We start from the raw sequence: 19,741 nt of genomic DNA, 5'->3' as shown, positions 1-19,741 counted from the left end.
TTCTGAACTATAAAAGACCTATGGAAAGTTTGTTCTAATAAATCATGAGATGTAAATTCACTGAGTGTAGATTTCAGTGTGCATCTTAAAATTATTTCCTTTATTCATTTATTCACAAAAAAATCAAGCAGTCCTCTTTCTAAGACCTGGAGAAGTGAAAATATAAATTTATAAGAGCACAGTGATGCTTACCTAGAGATACTACGGATAAGAAAAATGCAGGGTTCCACCGTGGTTGCACTAAAAGGTAGTTTCTGTGAGTGGTAGACTAGAAAATAATCTAAAATCTTAGAATAAGTCTCCACTCATGTAGATGGCAACAGCCTTCAGTTCCCTGCACCACAGACTTCCTAAAATTCCATGTATTGCAAAAATTCTAAAATCTTATCATGATACTAAATTGGGTATTCACTATCAAGCAATAAATTGTTCAAATGGCTAATCTGATTTTGTCTTTTAAAAATACTGCATTTTCCACTTATTTTGAATACCAAAATGAATGGGGTATGTATCACTCTGGCTCCTGGTACAAAGAGACAGCTCACTCAAACTGTATAATTGAGAAGAATTTAATAGAGGCACTATTTGCAGAAATATGGAAGGGCTAAGGGAAACCAGTTAGGGATACTGTTTTATTCCAGAGCTTGCAACTGTGAGAAGGTGTAACTCCCCTGGATCTGATGTGTACAGGGAGAAGATGGCTACTAAACCTGGAGAGGAAAGGGCACTTGACAGGATCAATAGCCTTTAAAAGAGGAACCATTCAACCTATTGTGATATAGCAGGGAGAGCCCCTAGAGTATATATGTTCTGACCTCCCTCTCTAGGGAGATTCCCACTGGCTGAACACAATCAGAAGCCAGAGGGCAAATGTGTTCTTTGATACAATCCTTATAGGTAAGTCCCCGGGCACAGAGAAGGTTGGGAAAAAAAAAAAAATAGAGAGTGAATCTGGAGAGCAAGTGGGAAATATTCAAGGTAATAGTACTCTTGCTACAGGTAACAGAAAATAAAATCAAGCTAATCCAAGCAAACAAGGGAATTCATTGACTTACGTACCTTAAAAGTACAGGAGTAGCTCTATCTTCAAGCCCAGCTCAGCTGATCCAGCATCTCAAAGGATGTTGCTGGGATTCAGTATCTTTCCATCTGTCAGCTCTGTTCTCCTCCATGTAGACTTCACTCAAAGCCTCCATGTGGTGGCAAGATATCTGATAGTAATTTCAGCTTGACATTCCAAAAAAATAACAAATAATAATTTAAATTAAACTAATAAAATTTTAAAAGGTCCTTTCAACACTTTAATCAGAGATCCTGGGCTTGACTACTGTTGTCCTAAATCAAGTCACCTGCCCATTCCTAAGCCAATCGATTTAATCGTAAGTATTAAGCAAGACGATTGGCCTGTCTTTAGATTCAGTGCTACAGGCCAACCACAGCCCAATGACAGAGAGTGGAGGAAGGGTGAGCCCTTGGGTACTATTACCAAAACTAGGAAAAATAGATACTAGGCAACCAAAAAACAACAAGTAACCACTAAAGCCCCAGTACCGTATTTGGAATCTGATTCTCTTCTTAGCTGTCAAGTATCATGATGTTCAGGAATATATGAACCTACCAGTTTAGGCTAAGTAGCATTTAAAAATATGGTGACAACGTCTACCTTCTAATTTCCACATTTTATGCCAATAAAGACATGAAACAAATATTTATATATATACATTTATATAGAGATATATAAAACTTGCCATATGCAATAATTTGATTTGTGTTATTAAATATTTCTATTGCCTTTCTTGATTTCATAAGCACTTTCCACAACATAAGCATTCTGTTTAGCCTGCTAATCCCTGAAAAAAGAAAGTCATTTCTATTTTTGTTGTTAGTTATATTTTCTTCCCAAACTCCTTCTATTGGCACAGGAGGGTGAATTAATGAGTCAATTTGATGTTAGTTATAAAATAAATGACACTTTGGGCTATATTACTCTGAAAAGGAAGTGTAACTTCTTTCCCAAAACAAAAGGTTATGAAAACTAAAGATCACATAATCACAGAAATTTAAAGCTGGAAATGTACAAGTTATTTTAGGCATTAAGAACCAATGAAACCCATGGCCAGGCACTGTGGCTCACGCCTGTAATCCCAGTACTTTGGGAGGCCAAGGCAGGCGGATCACAAGGTTAGGAGCTCGAGACCAACCTGGACTGTATGGTGAAACCCCATCTCTACTAAAAATATAAAACGTTAGCCAGGTGTGGTGGCGCAGGCCTGTACTCCCAGCTACTCAGAAGGCTGAGGCTGGAGAATCACTTGAACTCGGGAGGCAGAGGTTGCAGTGAGCCAAGATCATGCCACTGCACTCAAGCCTGGGCAACAGAGTGAGACTCTGTCAAAAAAAAAAAAAAAAAAAAAAAAAAAAAATCGAAGTGACCCTAAATTAGATAGCATTTTATAATAAAATATTGTATAAATGTAAGTTCATGTCCCAAAGAAATTATAGTATGATGAGGTAACAATGGTAGAGCTGCTGTATTTTAACCAGGTATACTACTACATATGAACTTGCAACTCACAGTGAATTTTTCCAAGTGAGTGGCAAGGAACTACTAGAACTGAGCTTAGATGTGTATTTTCCTTAAATCATCCCGATGTTTAGAGAAGAAAAGCTTTAACCAAGTAGACATAGTATTCTGTTCTCTCAGATCACACTGATAGGGTAGATGGAGATTTTTATTGTAGCTGCATATGTGCTGATAAGACAAAGTGAAGTATGCAAGCATTTAATCATCACATCTTTAAAATGATAGAGAAGATCATTTCTTTTTAGCTGTCTGTGATGCTTTTATTTTTTTCTTTTTTTACTTTTCCTTTCAATAACATACCTACATATTACTTTGTAAATTGCTTACCTACACAAAGTGTATTAGCTTCGCACAAATTTGTTGACTGGTTTCATGTTTCTCTACAGAAATAAGTACATTTCTAAACTTATTCAGTAATAAATCTAAAGCTACGTTTAGAAGAGCAATTGGGAAGCAGGATATCACTTTATTTTAGCCTGTTTAACAAGAAACAAACTGAGATGTACCAAAATGAAACAAACCGAGATGTACCAAAATAAATAGTGCACTTAGCACTATTTGAGATTGCTTTCTTTTTGCCCTCTTCCTCTTCCCTAGTTGTTGCTGAGCTGGGAGTCTTAATAAATGCCACCATGCCATCCTGATAGAAGAGTTGTGTACTTTGAATTTTAACCAGTCTCATTCTTAGGAGCTGGTGTCCTTGGAGATCATGTCTCCCCACTGTGTTGATAATCTACTGAGACATGGCAGCATTTTCTTCTGATCTTCTCGCATCTTCCCCAGGGGTTTCCTCATCCTGGCTGAGGAAGCGAATAAGTCTCCCCCAAGTCTGTTTAGTTCCACTTTCTCACCTATATTCTATGCCCTTTCTTTCTTGTGGACACAGAGAAACATTCACTGCTTTTTTCCATGCCTCTTGGACTCCACAGAGTCCCAGGGTTGTCCAGCAGGTATTCACTGTTCTAAAGCATCACTTATGCATTTTCTGATTCACTTTTTTCAAGTTGCCACAGCATGGTAAACCTTGGCAAGCCTACTAGAGCTCCAGGGAGAAAGTGTAAGACACAGAGACTAGACTCATCAGAGGAAGACGGGGAGAAGAAATTTACCTCTACTCTCTTCCTTCATTGTACTTGCACTTGAATTTATTCCAAGGCAGAAACCAACAGGAAAAAAATAAATAAATAAATACCTAAGTTCTTTTTCCTTTCTTCCATCTCCATTCCTACTCTGCTTTTTTTTTAGTTGGTTTGTTTGTTTGAGACGGAGTCTTGCTCTGCTGCCAAGCTGGAGTGCAGTGGCGTGATCTCGACTCACTGCAACCTCCCTCTCCCAGGTTCAAGCGATTCTCCTGCCTCAGCCTCCCGATTAGCTGGAACTACAGGCGTACGCCACCACATCCAGCTAATTTTTGTATTTTTAGTAGAGACGGGGTTTCACCACGTTGGCCAGGATGGTCTCGATCTCTTGACTTTATGATCTGCCAGCCTTGGCCTCCCAAAGTGCTGGGATTACAAGCGTGAGCCACCGTGCCCGGCCTCAATTTGCATACATATTTAAAATAGCTCTTTAAAAGTCCAAGTCCATTAATTTTGCCTGTTTCTAGAACTGTTTCTATGAATGGATTTTTCAAACCTGGTTATGGGTCACATTTTCATGGGGTTTTTTTTTTTTTTTTTTGCATGTCTAGTAACTTTTGATATCTATATATATATATATTGGACATGTTGAATTGCAATGTTTATTTTGAAACTTCCTTTTCAACCTTGTTAAGAAGGGTCTAGAATAGATTTTACTAGAAGACTACTTTTAGCCCTTCTTCTTAGAACTAAAACCAAAAAGCGGTATGGCCTTTTAGCAATCTCTAATGAATTGTCTGAGTGTTCCACAGGGTCTTTCCACCCTAGTTGTTCAGTCCTGTGAAATTCTGATACTTGTTCAGCCTATAGCTTCCCAGTAATTATTCTTTCCCTGGTAATTGTTCTTTGGTCTTGTGGAGTCTCACCCTATATTTGGGCAGATTAGTAATCAAATACTCAAAAGGAACCTATGCAGATTTCTGGAGTTCTTTCCCTGCTTAGCTCTCTCCTCTTTGGTCTCCTGCCCATACATTTCAGCTGTTTGAGCCTCTCCAAACTCTAATATCTGTCTCATCATCTCAGCAAGGCTGCCATGCTCTGTCTGGGTTTCACCTCTCTGCACCTTGCCCAGTAATTGCCTCTAACCAGAAAACCCAGCACTAATAACAGTTATCTAGTGTATTCTTCTTCTCTCAGACAGTGCAGTCCTTCATGGCCTGTTGTCCAATATCTAAAAGCAGTTGTTTCATATAATTTTGTTGTTTCCTTTCTGTGGCAGGGGATTTGTTATGGCAGAAGGGTTAGTCTTGTACCAGTTCCTCAGTCAGAGCTGCAATCAGGAGTCAAGGCTTTTGACTTTCTTCATGTATACTATTATTGACAGTCTGTAACACAATAGTTACCCTTCTATGGTAAGTGCCCCACTGAGAAAAGCATCACCATTTAATCATGTAGACCAGGAAAAAACATCAATAATTCCTAAGTCATGCTGCCATACCTTATCTCCAGTTGCCACAGGTCTGCAAACTAGATTTATTGTCAAATTCTATTACTATTGCAATGACTATAATCCAGGTATGTGACATAGTAAGATAGGGCTAGAAGTCTGATTGACAATACAGGACAAAAGATAATTTACTGGAACAGAGGAAGAAGATGGGTACAGGAGCTAGAAATTACTTCCAGAAGAAGAGTAAAGGAACTGAGTACTGTTCTTTTCTAATTAAACTGAAAAAAGTTCCTTGGGGAGCTGGTATTTGATCACTTCATGGTCTTTGGGAAAATAAAACATAGTATGTGGAAGAGAGTAAATGGATGCTAAAGTGAGGAAGAACTAAGACAATTTTTATAACTCCCTCCAAGACCTAAGATGTGACATGGTAAGGCTAGCCTTAGAGAAGAAGTGTGTCATATGCCCCAAGTGAACATGGGTCTTGCATGGATCTTAGAGAAACTGAAATGAACATCCATGATAGAGTTTTAGGAAAACTGAAAGTTACATACAACCTAAATGGACAAGCATGCCAAAAATATCACATGTGAGTTCTCAGAACAGATAAGGTATCAATGTTTGAAAAAGACAAAGAGGTTTGTAAAAGACAGACTGCCCAGAGATATCTCAGCAGCAATATCCTGTCAATCCACTCAGTATTACCTATACAAAACATATTTTTAAATAATTTTAATAGACTCTATCATAAGAAAATCTGTCTCCTAGTTCAACTCTCTTGCTCCATGAGAACTGGGAAAAGAGTTTATGTAAACCAAGACTGTTCCACAAAACAAATATCCTAGTAAATGATACAGAAATTTCACTGATACAGTTTGCACAACACTAGCTCCAAGGGTCCTACAGAGACTATTTTGTTATGCAATTCAGAAAATGAGTTATCTTTAATTTAGCCTGAAATAAAAGGCAATGACAATGGCTTAGAAATATCTTAATTGTACAGAGATAGTCAAGGTGACGGTATTTATTATTGTCAAATTATACTATTTCATTGTGAATTTTTTTCTTCCCTATATCTTTAAATTATAAAAGACTACTAGTTATTTTATTGTGTGGAGCTGATGGAAGCTACAAAAAACAGTATACTTTTCCTTTCATATCCAAGTCCATAGGTTTAGAATTAAGGAAAAGATTCCTCACGATGAAAGTAAAACATCAGCAATAACCACTCACACGGTCTTTTTTCAACTGGGATTTTCCTATGATTTGTTCATTACTGAATTCCCAGCACCTACAGCTATTTGGAACAAAGAGATAGTCAAATAAATGTTAGGCGAATTTCTGAGTTACAATTCTCACATTCATGCTAGTCACCATGATGCCAATGAAAATGAATACAATAAATTCTGGACTGTTGTCTAATGAAAAGTCTCCGAAAAAATAAAAATAAAAACATAGCCAAACAACTTTCCTAAGATAATGGTGTTTCTTTTGTTTGTTAGAGGTGAAATGTGGCCACAGAAACAGACATGAAATGGTTAACAGCAAAATTCTAGGCTGCTACAATTAGGAATGGCTTTGATCACTCAGAAAAGGAAGTCACCTGGAGTCAATGACCCATGCAAAATCGGTCATCACATGACCCAAAATTTTTTACTCAATGCTCGACACATAAATTATTGTTCAGAAACCACCATGGAGGATAAGGAATATCTTTAAGTTCTAGACCTTGAAAGGGGCAAAATAAAAAAGCATTATAAGCTTAGAAATTTTGTTGATAAAGGCCTTTAAATGAACTTAAAGCAATTTTAGACCAAAAGACTATGAAATCTCTACCATTCATATTATAACCCTGATATAAGTAAGAAATGATTGATATTGCAACTCAGATTGATATTGGCTGTAAGTGTGGAACCCAGTAGATTAAATGAGGCAGAATTTCTATACATTCCTAGTGACTTTAGCTGTTCCTCAAATCATGTGATTTCCAGCTGCTTCATCATCATGGGGCTGTAATGCTTTAAATAGGCTTCATTGTCTTAAAATATGACATTGAAGTAGGACATAATTGCAATGGTTAATTATGTCAACTTGCCTGGGCCATGGTGCCCAGATAGGTAGTTGTACATTATTCAAAATGTTTCTGTGAGGGTGTCTGGGGTGAGGTTAACATTTAAATTGATGAACTCTGAGTAAAGCAGATTGCCCTCTATCATCCGAGGAAGGCCTTACCCAGCTAGCTGAAGATCTGAATAGAACAAAAGACTGACCTCCATCAAGAAAGAAGGCCATCTACCAGCAGATAGCCTTCAGACTTAAACTGCAGCATTAGCTTTTCCTTGGTCTTCAGCTTGCCAGTCTACCCTGTATACTTTCATTTGCCAGCCACCTAAATCACAGGAGCCAATTCCTTAAAATAAATTTCCTTCTAAATATACACATACCCATCTTATTGGTTCTGCTTCCCTGAAGAACCATAATATGAGAAATATGCAGATATTTGTCCCATAAGCTTGGACTACCACAGAGAGACTATCCCTAGTCACAGATACAATGAAATAAACAATTATTAACACAAGATAAAAGACAAAATCCAAATGTAAACCTGGAGTGGCAGATAAAGGAACAAAACCAGAGGTTTACATTTGTTTTTAGCCAGCACATCATTCAACTCATATTTGAGCTTATTTTTAAACAAACAAACAAAAACCTTCCATGAAGTCAAGTTAAAAAAAAAAAAATTCCACCTCCCTGCTTCTGAAGTATCTAGTCACCATGCTGCCTGAACCTGTCTAGAAAGCACTTTTATTTCTGGTTTGACCTGCAATATGGGCTACTTTTTTGTTATATTATCCTTTGCCAGTTGCTATAATACCCAATGACATGTTTTGTTTACCATAAATACCTCCAAGCCAACAGATGGTCCCATTGCCCAGAACTGAAGTTTATTTCCAGTCCCCCACTTCCATCCAACCTGGTTAACTAAGTCTTTCTCACCCACATATATGACATACTATGACCCATCCATTACTCTGAGTGTGATATTTACACATAAATATTTGTACATAGTCATTCATTCATTCAAACACATTTATTTAGTATCTGCTATGTGCCAGGCACTGAGCACAGAGCCATGATGTATGGAGTACAGAGCTATGAACAAGACTGATATGGCCCTGCCTTCATGAATCTTATATTTTAGTGGGGAATACAGACAATCAATAAGGAAATAAATTATGATAAATGTATGCTAGAAATAAATGGAGTGCTGTGAGAAAGAAGTACCCTTAAGTTGAGAACTGAAGATAAAGAGAAATTAAAGTGAGGGAAGAGTATTTAAAAAACAAGTACAAAAAATAATAATAATAATAATAAAGAGAAAAAACAAGTACAAAAGCTATGAGGTGGGGAAAATTTGGTGTATTTAGAAAATACCAGAAAATCTATGTGGTTGAAATCTGATGATTGATGAAAAGGGTTGAAAATGAAAATGAGTTAGGAAACATAGACAGAGACAAGATCATGGAGGGCTTTATAATGAGTTTACTTGGGCAAAGAATGGAGCCCTCCTGAACTTAGAAATAAAATTACTTTCTGAGAAAGTGAAACCATGAAAGATCAAAGTATAATGAATAAGAAACACCATCTGTGGAAATGACTACAGTCAGAAAAGAAAGTGTATGTGTGTAGAATTTGAGAAGTGTACAGTTCTTTTTTCTATGTCTAGGACTGCCATCTAGACATAAAGAATACTTTAGTGACTAAAGTATAGCCATAGAAAACATTGATTAGTATATTATTATAACTTAAGCTGAAACCTAATCAATGATATAGAATTCTGCCAGAAGAACTAACCTGTTAAAAAGTCTGAGATATTCCTTAAAGCAGGAGTCTCCAGCCCTGAGACCACAGACAGGTACCAGTCGATGGCCTGTTAGGAATCAGGCCGCACAGCAGGGGGTAAGCAGCAGGCAAGAGAGCGAAGCTTCATATATTTTTACAGCCACTCCCCATCGCTCACATTAGCGCCTGAACTCCACCTCCTGTCAGATGAGCCGCGGCAATAGATTCTTATAGGAGTGAATACCCTACTGTGAACTGCACATGCAAGGGATCTAGGTTGCACACTCCTTATGAGAATCTAATGCTTGATAATCTGTCACTGTCTCCCATTATCCCCAGACGGGACCATCTAGCTGCAGGAAAATAAGCTCAGGGCTCCTATTGATTCCACATTATGGTGAGTTGTATAATTATTTCATTGTATATTACAATGTAATAGTAACAGAAAAAAGAGCACAATAAATGTAATGCACTCGAATCATCCCAAAACCATCCCCACTGCCCCAGTCCATAGAAAAATTGTCTTCAATGAAATCGGTCCCTGGTGCCAAAAAGGTTGGGGATCGAGGATCGCTGACTTAAAGGTAACCTCTCCAGCCATCATTTGCTGTGTGTGAGGGAGAGGGGGTTGGAGACAAAAAGGAAAATATATTACTCGGCTGAGTTCTCAGTATCTTACTATTTTATATATTGGGCTTCCATTTTAAGAAAGTTAAAACAAAATTGAAAGCAGTTTTCAAATATAGACATAGTAGCAGTCATATTCCCAATATATTTGCTATTAATCAGTTATATATATAACATATGTATACATGTATATTTTATATATTATATACAAGTGTGTGTGTGTGTGTGTGTGTAAAAGATTAAAGAGAGAAAGAAAAGGATGCCAGGCAACCACAGTTTTTGATTGTCTTAGAAGAAATACACATGCAGAGGAAATGAATGCATAAGATACACAGTTTGATGAAATCAGTCATTAAAAACACCCAACAGGCTGCTTTTGTTCTTATTTTGGGCTCACAAACAAGCTTCTGACTGAAGTTGGCTTTCCACAGGAGAATATATTGATACTCAATATGAGTTTCTGATTCACATAACCTTTATAGTTCACCCTTAATACATTGTCAATGTGATTTGTAGGTCAGTGTTTAGTTTGGTTAGTGTGTATCAGTATGTCGAGCCTTACTTGAATTTCCGCACTTGAAAAACTTAGGATCAGTATCCAAAACTCAATCTACCTCATGGAACGGCCACACTGAGACTTCCAAACAGTGATCAGCCAGTCTCTGCCTGTGACTTTTGTGGCTGGTCCCTTTTCTAACTACAACTAAAGGAACTGTAAAGAATTTCATTCATTTAAAGAGACCAGTCACAGTAGGAATCCACACTTACCAGTACTGCAATACAATAGGAAAATAACTTCATACTGATTTCATAGAAAAAGAAGCACACTGGCTTAAAGGGAGACATGCAGTTTTAGCACCTGAACTGTTTAATCATAGAACAGTGAATGTTAAGGGTTAGATCTCAAAGTTCATCTCATCCAACCCCTTAGTTTTAAAGGTGGCAAGAGAGGCATGGAAGATTAGATTATTTACCCAAAATACAGCTGGGACTTCTGGGCTAAGCTCTTTCCACTGTGATAACTCCCTATTTCACAATAGTTGCTCACACTCTTTATTTATTTATTTATTTTTTGAGACAGAGTCTCGCTGTGGTTTCCCAGGCTGGAGTGCAACGGTGCCATCTTGGCTCACTGAAATCTCCACCTCCTGGGTTCAAGCGATTCTTCCTGCGTTCAAGCGATTCTCCTGCCTCAGCTTTCTGAGTAGCTGGGATTACACACATGCGCCATCATGCCCAGCTAATTTTGCATTTTTATTAGAGACGGGGTTTCTTCATGTTGGTCAGTCTGGTCTCAAACTCCTGATCTCAAGTAATCCGCACACTTCAGCCTCCCAAAGTGCTGGGATGACAGGCATGAGCCAATGTGCCTGGCCCTAAACTCTTAATCTTCCTGTAGCTTTTAAAACTTCATATTCTTATTCTATGCATTGACAGGTAAATTTTAAAATGAAATTATGTTTCATAAGAAATAAAAAGACATCCTATAAAACTTCCTCCATTTTATTACGAGCAATAGGTATTTAATCAATTCCTGCCTAGATAACAGCCAAAGTGATACTCTTATAGTGAAAGGCATAATATGCCCTCCTCCTTAAAACCCTGAAGCTACTCCCAACCACTAGCAGTAAAAGCCAAGTTCTTGCAATGGCCTACAATGCCCCACACCTCCATCCTCCATGCTCATTCTGTTCCTGCCACACTGTCTTCCTTGCTCTTTCTCAAATACATCAAATACCTTCCTGTCTCAGGACACTTGCATTGGTTGTTCCCTCTGCCTGGAACTCTTTTCCCTCAAACAAGTTGAATGACTGACTCCTCATCTACTTCAAATCTTTGCTCAAATGTCACCTTCTTAATTAGATCTGCTATAACTAATCAAAACTACTACACCCATCCCCCTGTACTTCCAATGCCCCTTACCCTGACTTACTTCTTTCTCTATAGGATCTATCACCTTCTAATACATGCACTATATCATTTACTTACTTATTATGTTTGTTACTCATTATACGTCTCCCTCCAGAATATAAACTCCAGAGAGGAAGGAAGGTTGCTATATTTTTTTCACTATTATATCCCTAACATCAAAAATACAGCCTAAGCCTCAAATATTTATTAAATGAATAAATTAATGCATTTGGCAATTTGACCATTATGTCTACAGATAATCAAAGGCTATATCTAATGTGGCCCAGATTAAGGTTAAATCATTTCCCTGATATCCTGGATCTTCCAATGAATTCCATTAAGAAGGGCAATATACTAAGCCAGTAATATATCTCTACTCCCTGAAATTCTCCCTTAGTGCTGCCATCAATAAAATAAAAAGGAATTAGTGTTTAAAAATTAGAAGATGACCAATTGCTTTCATTTAAAGGAATATCTAAATTGCATTTTAAAAATCAAAGCAATCCAGAATGTATTGACAAAGAATACTATTTATTTAGCATTAAACTTTCAATTCTTTTGATGATAATCCTGACATGTTCTCTAACACTGCATTCTGAGAAATTGCTACAAGAATCTAAGAATCTAAGAGGGGTGTGTGTGTGTGTGTGTATGTGTGTGTGTCTTTATGAGCACTCATGATCAAGAACCTGATGATAAGCATCTTAACCTATTCCTTATCAGTATTACATACATCTTTCGACTTTTTTTCTAACAATCATGATAGATTTAATCTGAAATACCTTCATTCTATTTCCTCATCCTTTTTGTAAACAAAGACAAACATGAAAGAAATGCTAGCTGAGACTAGCACTACAGATGGTCACTACAGCTGGTCTAAAGTTGCACATCTCCAGGAATGCCACATACATTGAACATGGATTATAATGTAACTGTATCACTACTCCGGCCCCTTGTCCTGCATTTGTGCAATATTCACCTCTGGGTCTGTTTAGAACCATGGTGAATTGAAATTGAAATCAGTAATCTTTCTTCTTAGAAAAAAAAAACTCAAGATTACTAAGTTAATCAATTCTAATGAGATATGAACTGATTTAAATTAAAATAATATCCTCAAAACATTTATCAGTCACTAAAAGGTGGACAGTGTTAGAGATACAATTATCTCAAAATGACTGTATATAATAGGGTCACAGTTCCCCATCCCTAAATCCTTGTTTAGTTAGCAGGTTTTCTGGTGGAGGATATAAAACTGGATACCATGATGATCTTATAGCACCCTCAAGTGGATTAGACTGACAATGTTTTTCTTCTTGAAGAAAGGTGTTGGCCTGTGATATGAAAAAGAAATAAAACCTGGGAGAATCTTTTCAAGCATAAACTACTGGAACGAATGAAGATGTGCCAACATTTATCAGAAGGGCTTGCAGTTTGAATTATTCCTCTAACAATGGGGACAGATATTTGGCTGAGTTAGCCATATCTTCCATTTAGTATTCCTCATTCTTTCTTGAGTCACTTCAGGACAGCTTTGAATAGTGTTGAACATAGATAGCTACCTTATATGGTAGCAAATCTGTAATCTAAACCTTTTACACCATGTGCTTAGAAATGAAATCAAGTGGCCCCATCATGGGAATGAAAGAGTTCATGGTGATCTTTAGATAATAATATAACGATGGATATTTGTATTAGAGTTCACCAGAGAAACAGACAACAGGAGATACACACACACACACACACACACACACAGTGAAGACTTAGCTCATACAATTATAGAGGATTATGGAGGCTGAGAAGTCTTGTGATCAGTCATCTGCAAGCTGGAGACCCAGGAAGACTGTTGGCATAATTTAGTCTGAGTCCAAAGGTCAACGAGAACCAATGATATAAATCCTACTCTGAGGGCAAAAGAAGATGAAATGAGATGTCCCAGCTCAAACAGTGAGGCCAAAAAGGGGCAAGTTTTCCCTACTTTTGCCTTTTGTTCTACTCAGGCCCTGAATTTTTTTTTTTTTTTTTTTTTTTTTTTGAGATACTCTCACTCTGTCGCCCAGGCTGGGAAAGGTTCAGTGCAGCCTCAACTTCCCAGGCTCAGATGATCCTCCCACCTCAGCCTCCTGGGTAGCTGGAAATACAGGCATGTGACACCGCACCTGGCTAATTTTTGTATTTTTGGTGGAGGCAGGGTTTTGCCATGTTGCCAAGGCTGGTCTCAAACTCCTGGGTTCAAGCAATCTGCCCTCCTGGCCCTCCCAAAGTGCTGGGATTACAGGTATGAGCCACCGATCCTGGCCCCTCAATGGATATGCTGATGACCAACTACACTGCAGAGGACAATCTACATTACTGAGTCCACCAATTCAAATGCTAATGTCATCTAAAAACACTGTCACAGACACACCCAAAAATAGTCTTTAACCAACTATCTGGACATCCCCTGATCCCGTGAAGATGACACATAAAATTAACTACAGGTTGAGCATCCCTACTCCAAAAATCCAAAATCCAAAATGCTCCAAAGTTGGAAACTTTTTGAGCACTCACATGATGCCACAAGCGGAAAATTCCACACCTGACCTTATGCGGTAGATCCCAATCAAAATGTAGGAACATGACACCATGTTTACTCAGCGTCCCAAGGGGAAAATAAAATTACCTTCAAGTTATGGGTATAAGGTGCATATAAAACATAAACGAAATTTTTGTTTAGACTTGAGTCCCCAAGGTATCTCATTATACATATGCAATTATTCTAAAATCTCAAATTCAAAACACTCTGGTCCCAACCAGTTCAGATAAGGGATACCTGACCTATGTCATAATTTTTTTTAATAAAATAAGTTCCATACAATATTTTAAAGCTACATCCTTAAAGAGCATGGTTTCACTGACCTTCTAAATGGCATGGTATGGTAGAAAGAGTACTAGAAACACAGCTAGACAACATGTATTCTAAAGTTAGTTTTTGAAAAATGAAAGCATTTATTAACCTCTCCATATTTGTTTCTTCATTTTTAAAATGGTAGAGTAGAAAAAGCAAAGGCTACTAGTTGGTCGTTTCTTAGTGTATTAGTCAACATCCTTGGTTCCAAACTACAAATTTCCTTATCTTGCTTAAGCAACAAAAAGGGACTATTTTCAGGAAAATAAAGAGAGTAATTGGAGAAGAACAAAGTTGGAGAACTGGCACCACTTGACTTCAAGACTTACTATAAAGCTATAGTACTTAAGACAGTATGGTATTGGCAAAAGAATAGATAAATAGATCAATGGAACGGAATAAAGAGCCCAGAAATAGACCTTCAAAATACATAAGTACCGTCAACTGATCTTTAACAAAAGTAAAAAGGCACTACAATGGAGAAAAGAGATACTCTTTTCAGCCAGTAGTGCTGGAACAACTGGATATCCATATGCAAAAAATGAATCTATACACAGGTCTTACATCCTTCACAAAATTAAATCAAAATGGATTATACATCTAAATGTAAAATGCAAAACTGTAAAACTCTTAGAAGATAACATAGAAGAAAATCTAGATGACTTTGGATTTGGTGATGACTTTTTAGATACAATACCAAAGTCATGATCCATAAAAGAAAAAAAAACTGATAAGCTGGATTTCACTAAAATTAAAACTTTCTAGTCTGCAAAAGATACCATTGGGAGAATATAAAGACAATTCACAGGCCAAGAGAAAATATTTTCAAATATATATATACACACACACACACACAAAAAAAATCTCTTAAAACTCAACAATAAGAAAACATACAACCCAATTAAAAAATGGGCCAAAGACCTTAACAGACACCACACCAAAGAAGATATACAGATGGCAAATAAGCATATAAAAAGATGTTCCACATCATATACCATCAGGGGAATGCAAATGGAAATAACAATGAGATACCACTACACATCTATTAGAATGGCCAAATTTCAGCATCCTGACATCAAACACCAGTGATGATGTGAAGCAACAGGAACTCTTATTAATTGCTGATGGGAATATAAAACAGTACAGCCACTTTGGAAGACAGTTTGGTGCTTTCTCACAAAACTGAACATACTCTTACCACACAACCCAGAAACTGTACTCCTTGCTATTTATGCAAAAGAGTTGAAAACTTATGTTCACCAACAACATGCACATGTATGTTTATAGCAGCTTTGTTCATAATTGCCAAAACTTGGAAGAAACCAGTATGTCCTTCAATAGGACAATGGATAAATTGTTTTATAAATCCAGCAAATTGAATACTATTCAGCACTAAAGACAAATGAGCTATCAAGCCATGAAAAGACATGGAGGAAACTGAAATGCATATTACTAAGAAACCAGTCTGAAAAGGCTATATACTATATGATCTCAAACATATAACATTCTGGAAAAGGCAAAAATACGGACACAGTAAAAAAAATCAGTGGTTGTCAGGGGTTCCAAGAAGAAAAAGAAAAACAGAGCACAGGGGATTTTTAGGGTGGTGAAACCACTTTATAATACATCATAATGGTATATATGTCATTACACATTTGCCCAAACCCACAGAATGTATGACATCAAGAACGAAACCTAAGATAAACTATGGACTTTGGATGATAAAGAGGTGTCAGTGTAGGTTCATCAGTTTAACAAATGTACCACTCAGGTGGGGGATGTTGATAATGAGGGAGGCTATGCATGTGTGGGGGCAGGGGATACATGGGAAACTTTTTACTTTCTCCTCACTTTTGCTTTTAACCCAAAATTGCTCTAAAAAATAAAGTCCATTTTTTTTCTAAAAAGAAGACAGCCTTTAAAAGATACTGAAAAATTAAAGTTAGAAGTATCATAATAGACTTCTAGGACCTTATTTGGTACCCACCATCCCTGACAGACACACACTCCAACCTTAACCCCAGCTAAAGGTGAGGCCTTGTTGAAACTGCTGGCATCAGGATCAAGAACCAGAAACAATCTTTCTACAGATATTTCTCATGAAGTCATGGATTATTTGTATATCCTTAACAATTGGTTATAAAAGTTTCTGAGATGTAAAAAAAAAAAAAAAAAAAAAAAGACTTTATCTTTTGCAGATGATGTCACTAGCTGCACAAGTTATTTGTGGAAACTTGGGAGATCCAAGAAAAGCTAAAATGAGATATGCTGCTTCTCCCACTTCTTTACGTGGCTACCTTGCTTCCCCTAAGTTTCTGTGTTCTTTGCTAAAGAAATCAGGAATTTACTCTGTGTGTGGGGGTGTATGTGTGTGTGTTGTACGCACAGAGAGGCACCAGGGGTTTCTTCCCACCAATCTATAGCCTACCTGAAATGACACACTTACATAACCAAATGTCTATAATTAAAATATCCCTACCTACCTCCATTTCACACTTGCTGTCTCCAGAATGCATCTTGCTTCTTCACACCTCTACTTCTTTAATTATATTGCCCTCTGTGCCTGGACTGCACATAGTTGCCTCCCCCTCTCTCCTCTTACCCCCAGCTACTCCCACTACCTCATTTCACAGAAAAGAGGGATCTATGCAGACACCCTAGTAGGTGTCCACAATAGCACTTACCACTGTGCCATTATGTGTTTCTTCTTCTGTCTAATCCTGTGTTGGACTGTGAACCACTCAAGAACCAGAATTGTTTTCTTCACCTTTCTATCTCTAGGGTCTAGAGTGTTTATTAAAGAATGTACCTATGTGTTTATTTAGAAATGGAATTTAACACTTACAATAAAAATAGGCAAAGGAACCAGACATCAAAGATCTGACTGCTTTAAATGTCCTGTCTTCTTCCCCCAACCCCATCCCACACTTTCCCCTGTCCCTCTCCTCAACATATTCATTTAGTTATTCATATTGCTTAATCTGGAAACATTTCTCGAAAAAGATATTTTTTAAGGTAAGGCAAGAAGTAAAAAAGAAAAACAGTATTTTCTTCGTCACCCACTTGAGAAGGCCCATATGTGGGACTGGTTTTTCTAAAATGAGAAGCAAAGCTAGTCCCATTTCCTTTCCTCACCCCCTCCAGTCCTATGTCAAAGATCCAGTGCTCTGTCCCCTTCTAAGTCAAAGGGGTGTCTGTCTCAAAAGAAAATGAATTCAAATACACCTGTAACTGTAAAAGGCTTTATCCTCTGCAATGGGAGTGATATTCCAGAAGTAAAGAATAAGACTGCCTTTGGCACCCAACTAATGGGGCTACTTTCACATAAGGAACTAACCAAAGACAGAAAATCCCACCCTGAATTTTGAGTACATTTGCTTAAAGTTCATTTCTTCTGTCACTATTATACAAAAAATATCACTCCAGATAAATGCTGCGTACCCCCTAAAAGGACCTGCTTTCTATGTTCATGGCCATTTTAGGTGTTCAAGATATGAGGTGGGGGAGGGTTATCCTAGTGTTGGAATTAGGAAGAAGTATAGACAGATCCCATAGTGATAAAACCATGTGCTACTAAAGAATGGCCTCAGAAGGTGACATTCCCAGGCTAAGTAACACTGTTTGGCATCTGGTTCTCAGACACTGGTTTCTTAGTCCCTCCAAAAAATAAGGTCCTTGATCACAGATCGACTCTAACACAAATCACGTATTTACCAAGCTGTCTATAATCATTTTTAGTCGTCAGCTTTCCTTTTCAGTGACAGCACTCTTTCCTAAAAACAACCATTCTCTAGAGTTATGGCTTAAAACCAGTCTGTACCATTTATTAAGTTGATATGCCTATAGAAGCTTGAAATTTATTATTATTATTATTATTATTTTTTTTTTTTTTTTTTTTTTTTTTTTTTTTTTTTTTTGAGATGGAGTCTCCCTCCGGCACCCAGGCTGGACTGCAGTGGTACGATCTCAGTTCATTACAACCTCTGACCACCGGGTTCAAGCGATTCTCGTGCCTCCGCCTCCCAAGTAGCTGGGACTACAAGCATGAGCCAGCAAGTCCGGCTAATTGTTGTATTTTTAGTAGAGATGGGGTTTCGCCAGGGTGGCCAGGTTGGTCTCTGAACTCCTGACCTCAAGTGATCTGCCCTCAGCCTCCCAAAGTGCTGGGATTACAGGTGTGAGCCACCGCGCCCAGCCCAAATTTATCTTCTACAGTTGCATTCTTGTTTGTTGCATTTTCTCAAATTTCAATAAACTGTTTACCTATTTGCCTAGGTTTTCCACAAAACAGTGTGTCACTATCGATTATGTTCTGGACTAGATTTCCTATACAAAAGTGGTAACACAGTGAAGGGCAAGTTGATTTCCTCAAAGACACATGGTGGGAAGCGAGGAGACTAACTGCCACCGTTTATTTCTGCTCAAGAGGACTATACTGAACTATTTGCACTGCACATACTTAAATGGTACAAATTTTATACTGGAATAAAATGAAGCTACATGATCTCAAAATTAGGGTTGAGGCCTTCTATATGATAAAGTACTCAATCCAGCAACTCTGCCTGACAAGATCAATTAATACTTCATTTGGAACCCTAACTCTAGCCTCTTCCTATCTGTGTGACATTGAGCAATTTACTGAGACTCTCTGAGCATGTTTCCTCGTCTTCTAAAATGAAAAAGTACAATAGCTACCGTAGTGGTTGGGTTCTCAAGTCAATAAGTAAGGGGATGGAGGACCTAAGTTGAAATTCCCTTTGAAAATCACTTCAATTGTCCCTAAGTACAGTATATTGACTTTTGCGTACACATCACTATACAGTAAGTCCTACAGACACTAAATTTTGAGCAACCATTGAGATAAACTAAATAAGAAATGAATGTATACATTATAGTTACTGTAACACTTGAATGGCATATGCACATGTCGAGACATTAAAGCCATCCTGGTTTTAGAACTCACAATCACTAACAGTACATGGGGTATGGTTGGAGAATACCACTCCAAGTGCTTAACAAATGTCCGTGTCCTTCCTTCCTTCTGCACGTTAAAAGACCTGGAAACGTTCCCGGAGCAGCCGGCTGCATGCGGTTACGTCAGAGACATAGGTATTGATTTACGCAGAGTACTTCGGAAGAAGCTTGTGCGACTCGTTTGGGGTTCTTACCCTGGCATTGGCACTTAGAAGCACCTTGATGAATACGAAAAGGAATTATTGTTTATCCTAGATTAGCTCTTGAGCTATTTCGACGCGATAGCGACTCCACGTACATTTGAAAAATCAAACTTCTCACATACATCACTTCCTGGAAGCCCTATTCAGACTTTAGCCCAAGCAATGCTGAGCCCAATCCTTCGGCCT

At 37.8% G+C, this 19,741-nt stretch overlaps 1 long non-coding RNA gene across 1 annotated transcript; it reads right to left on the bottom strand.

The window, feature by feature from the left end:
- Window positions 1–941: 941 nt before the first annotated feature.
- Window positions 942–19,735, bottom strand: LOC119620704 (uncharacterized). Its single transcript, XR_005237256.2, has 2 exons — window positions 19,547–19,735; window positions 942–1,227 (listed from the first exon to the last, which is right to left on the bottom strand). It is a non-coding gene; the product is annotated as an uncharacterized lncRNA (long non-coding RNA).
- Window positions 19,736–19,741: the final 6 nt, after the last annotated feature.

Source organism: Chlorocebus sabaeus, chromosome 15 (genome assembly GCF_047675955.1).
Source record: "Chlorocebus sabaeus isolate Y175 chromosome 15, mChlSab1.0.hap1, whole genome shotgun sequence".
In the NCBI taxonomy this organism is placed as follows: domain Eukaryota; kingdom Metazoa; phylum Chordata; class Mammalia; order Primates; family Cercopithecidae; genus Chlorocebus; species Chlorocebus sabaeus.
The sequence above is the reverse complement of the archived record's forward strand: the minus strand, read 5'-3'. Positions and strand labels throughout refer to the sequence as shown.